This window comes from Setaria italica, chromosome VII, assembly GCF_000263155.2.
Source record: "Setaria italica strain Yugu1 chromosome VII, Setaria_italica_v2.0, whole genome shotgun sequence".
In the NCBI taxonomy this organism is placed as follows: domain Eukaryota; kingdom Viridiplantae; phylum Streptophyta; class Magnoliopsida; order Poales; family Poaceae; genus Setaria; species Setaria italica.
The window spans coordinates 1594430-1600893 of record NC_028456.1 but is presented as its reverse complement, the minus strand read 5'-3'; positions in this window follow the sequence as shown (position 1 = coordinate 1600893).

Sequence of the window (6464 nt, the reverse complement as noted above, 5' to 3'; positions counted from 1 at the left end):
GCAGCAGCTCACGCGTGATAAGTGTTGCGTCTGATTTTTTTATCTGCCATCGGACGTAAGAGCTGCAGCATTACCGTTATTTTTTCTGACGGTATTCTTGTGTCGGGCAACTCACAGGATAATTAACAGCCGCCAAATTTAGAAAACCGTCCGGAACCATCAGGTTTATTAATTACCATGTAGGCCACAACCGTCAGATTTATTAGGACATTTTCCTGTCGGTTTCCCATCAGGGTTATAAAGTACTAATTGACAGAAAAAATAGTTATCTACCGACAGAAAAATTGGCAGGTTTTCTGTCACCCTCAATGATATGGCATTTCAGGCAATAATATAGCATTTGGCAGTGATACAACACAAACAGGAGGTTCAAGCTCAAATGTAGCTACATTACACAGATCACATCACAAGTGTATAGGTTCAACCAGATTACAAAGCTAGAATTCAATCTGATACGCACGTTTGCATCTAGAGATCAGAAATGTCTTTGCCCCCACATAGCACAAGTCATGGCCATTCTAATCATAAGTTTGCCAAAAGCCATATGCTGTTCAAAAAACAACAGCCATATGTTATCAAAACACCAAAGTCAGCTGCCACCATGTTTGCTGTCGGTCGATGTTTGCACCAACAGCCAAGCTTACCATACGCCAACCTCATTGCAGAAGTCAAAAGTCATTATAGATTTGCTCACCATCGGTTAGTCCACCATTGTTGCTGCCAATATTTTCACCATCATCCATCTTCCCATCTCTGTCCTTGCCATCCGAGTGCTCTCCATCCATGTCCCAATCCAAGTCCTCATCCCCATTCATGTCCTCTCTATACTTGTCCACCCGATTAGTGTCCACCCCATCCATGTCCTCCTCCCCATCCATGCCCTCGTCCCCATCCAAGTCCTCCTCATCCAGGTCCTCGCCTTCAGACTCCTCATCCATGTCCTCGCCTTCAATCTCCTCGCTGACATGAGATGAACCAGTGGGTAACCGCAAAAATGATAGTACCATATAAATAATCAATTGCATTTTCAAATTTCATACACATTAATGAACTTTCTAAGTCCCTGGAAATACCATACAGGAATCACTCAAACTTTCAGTGGAAATAGTATGTGTGTCTCAACTAAACAGCTGTAGGAAGTGTACTGGTTGACAAGTGGTAGGACACTAGTTTTGACAGCTTACCATGAGAGTTAAACTAAAGATGCAAAGTTGCAAACTACAGTAACCATCAACATGAGGCCACTTCCTCACTGCTGCACTTCGTGTTGTCATTCTGACATCAAAACATATCAGTTTTCTAGTTGAGTTGGCTGTAAAATGGCTGTAAACAGTTAGTCCCTCACTAGTAGAGAACTCGTCTTTAGTCCCGGTTGGTAGGGTGCATATCTCCCAAAAATCCATCCGGGATAAACCAACCAGGACAAAAGGGGTGGTCTTTGGTCCCGGATCCTTCAACCAGGAGTAAAGGTCACCCTTTAGTCCCGTTGGTCCACGCCAGGCGCGGGACAGGCCCTTTACTCCCGGTTGGTAAAAGCAACCGGGGGTAAAGGGTTCCCATTTAGTCCCGGTTGGGTTTCCCAACCGGGACTAAAGTCCTACTTAAATTTTCATGCATGGCACCTGAAATTTTCATGCATCACGTACGTAGTACCGCGGCCCTTTTATTAACCTTTAGTAGTTGAGACTTTTTTTATAATAAAATCAATTAGTATTTAAACGAATGAAATTTGTAATTATATAATTACTATATATATACACAATTCATATACACAGTTCAACTAGTATAATGAAATCAACTATATATACAAATAGATCTTAGCGCGTATTATATATACAAATAAAACTATATATCTACAATCTTCCCATCGAGGTGTTGCTCGGAGCGTCTAATTATCATCCATCATAATAAAATTCTCCTTGTGGATTTACCACCTCGTCCATTAGGAATCCAATGAGACCTTCACATATTGCCCCTACTCTTTCTTTCTTCAAGAGTCCTTGTTGAATATTTAACATCTATAATTTGGAAATTTGTGAACGTTACACGAACAATTAAATATAAGAAGCTAGAAAATAATTAACTAGTAATAGTTTTATTTTACATACTTTAAAGTTGTGCAGCGTCATCTTTAGTCCCTTGGATCCCATAAAACTGTGCATGTACTCACAGATGTAGTAGCCACATAGATTATTCCCGGGTTCCTGTCTTAAGCACTTCAGCGCGGAAAAAAATAAGTTATGAAATATTCGTGTTATACAATGTACTAAATGTGCAGACTTCATACGTACCAGGAAGTTTGTGTTCCATGTAAGTTTTTCTTTGAATGGACCTTTGTGTGTCCTTATGAATTGTTTCCATGTGCTGCGGATTAGAATAATGAATGATATAGTGTAACAGGGATAAAATTTAGGAAACAAACTTTTGCATTGAGATAAAGATCCAGAATTATTACAAGCCTAGCATGTCTTGCATGTCTTGGTACTCTACCGGATCTTTCCTCAACGAATCGAAGACAGTGACGTGGCTTCTTTCAGGCTCAATTATAATGAGGATCCAGTGGAAGCTGCATACCTAAAATGTTCATGCATATTAGAGCTAACTAACATTAATCAGGTAAGGAAAAAGACAACGAAAGTAGAAGGTATACACACACTTACTTGAAGTTGTATGGAAGTAGTATGAAATCCTTGAATTTTTGTTTGTCTAGGAAATTGTATACTTCCACAAAGGTTTTTTTCGGCGATAATTGTATCTATTTTTGGTTAACTGCGGATGGATCCTTGAAGCCAATATGTAGGTACGCCTCTCGTCGGCACGTTTGAATTAGCATGCTACATAAAATGGAAGACGAAGTTAGTACGGCGACGCACGCAAAAAAAATAATGATATGAGCCAAAATTTACATGTAGATAAACGAACACTTACAGAACCCAAGCGCTGATCAGAGAGACATCCAGGGCATCATGATGGTACACTTCGTATATATCCTGGAAGTCTAGCCACAGAACTTTCTCGCCTTTGCCGTAAAAATCTATCGGTTTTACCTTAAGGCCCAACATCTCCCTCGAGTCAGCGGACACCTTCATGTACCATTGATGGAATTTGTACATCTTTGTTGATAGCTTCCATACCAACTCAGGCCTTACTAGAGATTTGCCTAGCTCAAAAGTCCATCTCGGTTGAACTGGCGGTGCAGCTGGCGGCTCAACTTGCCCTAAACATTCATCAAGTCCCATACCAGTTCCTTTCATGAATTTCAATACTTGTGCTTGTTGAAACAAAAGCATTGCTGCTACCCTTTGAGCGTCTTTTTTTTTTATAAATGCCCGAGGTCGGGGACAGAACCACTGGAAGATAACTTTCCTTTCCTTTTGTCCCTCTCAGCAGCCTTTACTAAAGCTCGTTCGTAGTTTGATAGTAGTGGTATCCTCTTCTTGGCTCCTTCTTCCATCCTGATAAAAAAGTTCAAATCTCTTTGATTTACTGGCAGTGGCTCCATCTCCCTTCCTTTTTTTTTCTTTGGTTTGTTTCTTGAACCACGCACTGGCCTCTGCTTGGATTTCTACCCACTGTTCTGCATGACTCATTGTCTTCCAGCGTTCCTTACAAGTCACTTCAGGCTCCTTTGTTTTCTTATTTCTCTGTCTTTGCTTGGAAGGCGGTGCTCGTGACTTCTTTAGTGGTGCTGCAGGTTCCTTCATCAGGGCTGCTCTTAGTCCCGGTGATGGTGATCGGGGAGGGGTGTTGTTATTTTTGTCATCGCTCCCACCACCAAGATGTGGTGGAGATGGAGACCTTGATAGAGCAGGAAGTGACGGTCCTGGAGCAGGTTGTGCAGGAGATGATGGTCTCGAGCTATGAGGAGAAGGTCGATGCTGGGGATCTACGGGGGGCGGTCTTGAGCAATGAGGAGATGGCTCCGTGTCGAGAATGATGATGTAGCGTTTGCGCCATAGAATGATCCCATGAAGCGCATCTGCCCATGTCCTTTCCCCGTCACCTCCTGGGAGGTCGAGCTCTAGGCCTTCATATTGGCTACGCAGACGCAGGTGTAGCTAGGTGGAATCTCCATGCGATGGCTGCTCTGCCCTACCAGGATTGGTAACGCACTCCCGTACGCCACCTGTACATATAGCAGAAATAAACAAGTTATTAAACTCCAATCTCGAGACGTGGATCAATTGACAAGATTGTATAAATATTATGTATAAGTATACCTTAATACTGAGGTTGCCGACTAGTGCATGCAGCTCACATGTGGTGCGTTGCGTGATGGCATCCACAGCAAACCGTTGCTCCTCTACAGGTAATCTGGGCGTCTGCGCATCGGGGAGCCCTGTAGAAGTACAACTGCTCAAGAGGCGTTGAGAAGGGCTGGCGTAGTTTGGATTCGGCAATGCTCCAGATTGGGCCAACTCTGCAACTGCGTGGGCCACTCGACGATTGATTTCCTCCAACATTCTTTCTTCTTGTGACTGCACTTTGGATTCTAGCATCTGCCGCCAGCTCTCCTCGATCTATTCCTTTCTTCGCTTGCGGCTTGTGTACGATGCGCTGTCGCCTTGGAAAGCAAACTTCCATGGAATGACCTCGAACCCTCGGCAACGTCCTGGGTGCTCGGGATTACCGAGGGCCAATGTGAGCTTATAATTCTCTCGGTCCACCTTCAACCTCCCAGCCTTAGAATTTTCAATGTTCTTCATAAGACTTTCGGGCTTCTGATGTATTATCTCATTGAATATCAACGTCCCATCCTCTTGGCTCAGGGAGACTCCTTGAGCGTAATACCAATTTTTCGATCATTCGGGCCATTCAATAAATGCAGGTACGATACCCCGCTCGATCAGATCTTGTTCCATCTTCTTCCATTTGATAATTGTTGTACCATAACCACCTCACCCTAGATGATGATGGTACCCCTACTGACCAAAATTTGTAGTATTGGTCTGGATCTTTTTCACACCGTCTTCACTCCTCTTATATTCAACAAATACCTCCCAGTGGTCTCTCAACTTTGGCCACACATTGAAATTTGGAGTTCGGCCTTTCTTAATGTAGTTGGCATCCAGCATCTCCTTGAATGTCTGAAATTGTGTAGCCATCTTCTTCAGCGTCCACGCTTTCACATCCTTTTCAATATATCCTTCGGGAAATGTGAAATGTCTCTTGACATCTTCCCACAGCATATTCTTTTGTATCTCTGGGAGCGCGTACGGATTAGTGCTTTTGCCCTTCCATTCTCTGATGCTGAAAGGCACGTTGTCCCTTACGATTTCCCCGATTTGATTCACGTACTTCTTTGCTACTTTTTTGGGAGCAACCGGCCTGCCCTCTTCTGTCACTTCCGTGATGACAAGCCTCCCTTCCATCACCTTTCTACGACCTCGGGTCTTCTGCCCTTTCGTCGATCCAGCAGGCTAACAGTTCAAGATTCGTTAATTAGTACGTAGTATTAACGGTGGCGTCAAACAATAGGAATTATATATACCTCGCCGGAACCTTCCACCACGGCAAGGTGTTGTTGGGACTCAGGCTCTTCATTCTCATCGCCGGACATGTTGAGGAACATGTCCGCCTGGGTGCCCTCTTCATCGGTGTACGATATTGGAAGGTTGTCGCCACTACCATCACCAGCAATAATCTGCTCCATGAGATACCTTGTAGTCTCGTCGTTTGTCATTTCAACTACTGATTGAAACATAAATGGAATCATACATGACAGTCATGAATCATACATGACAGTCATGAATCATAGAACTCGATCATGGAATAGGAACCCCACACGAAATGAAATGTACATGAAACCGCCTTAGTTACATGTACGTAAGGGTATATACATGAAATCATACAATAACATGAATCCCACAAAGTCTGGAATGTTTATACAAATTTCAACAACTTAGTAGTACTTTGTAAGAATTTCTACCAAATTTCTACTAATTTCTACATATTTATTGGAATTTCTACTAATGCCTAATAATTTTACAATAACATGAATCCCACAAAGTCCGGAATGTTTATACAAATTTCAACAAATAAGTAGTACTTATTTATTGGAATTTCTACATATTTATTGGAATTTCTAGATAATTACTACTAATTCCTACCCATTCGTTCCCGGCGCCAGTGCCGGCGGACCTCGCGCGGTGCCTAGCTGGGCGACAAGGTGGCGGGGCGGCGGGACGGCGGTGGTGGGGATGGAGCGAGGTGGCCACAGCAGCAACGGACGAAGGCGGCCGGCGACGAGGGACGGAGGCAACCAGCGACGGAGGCGGCGACGAGGTGCCGCAATGGACGAGGGCGCGACGGCGATAGAGGATGTGGCGTTGATGGAGGCGGCGACGAGGCCCCACGATGGAGGCGGCCGGCGGTGATGAGGTCGAGGGGGTGCGACGGAGGAGGATCGGAGGTGGGCCGGGGCGATGGAGGAGGAGATGGTGTATTTATAGTAATCCTTTGCA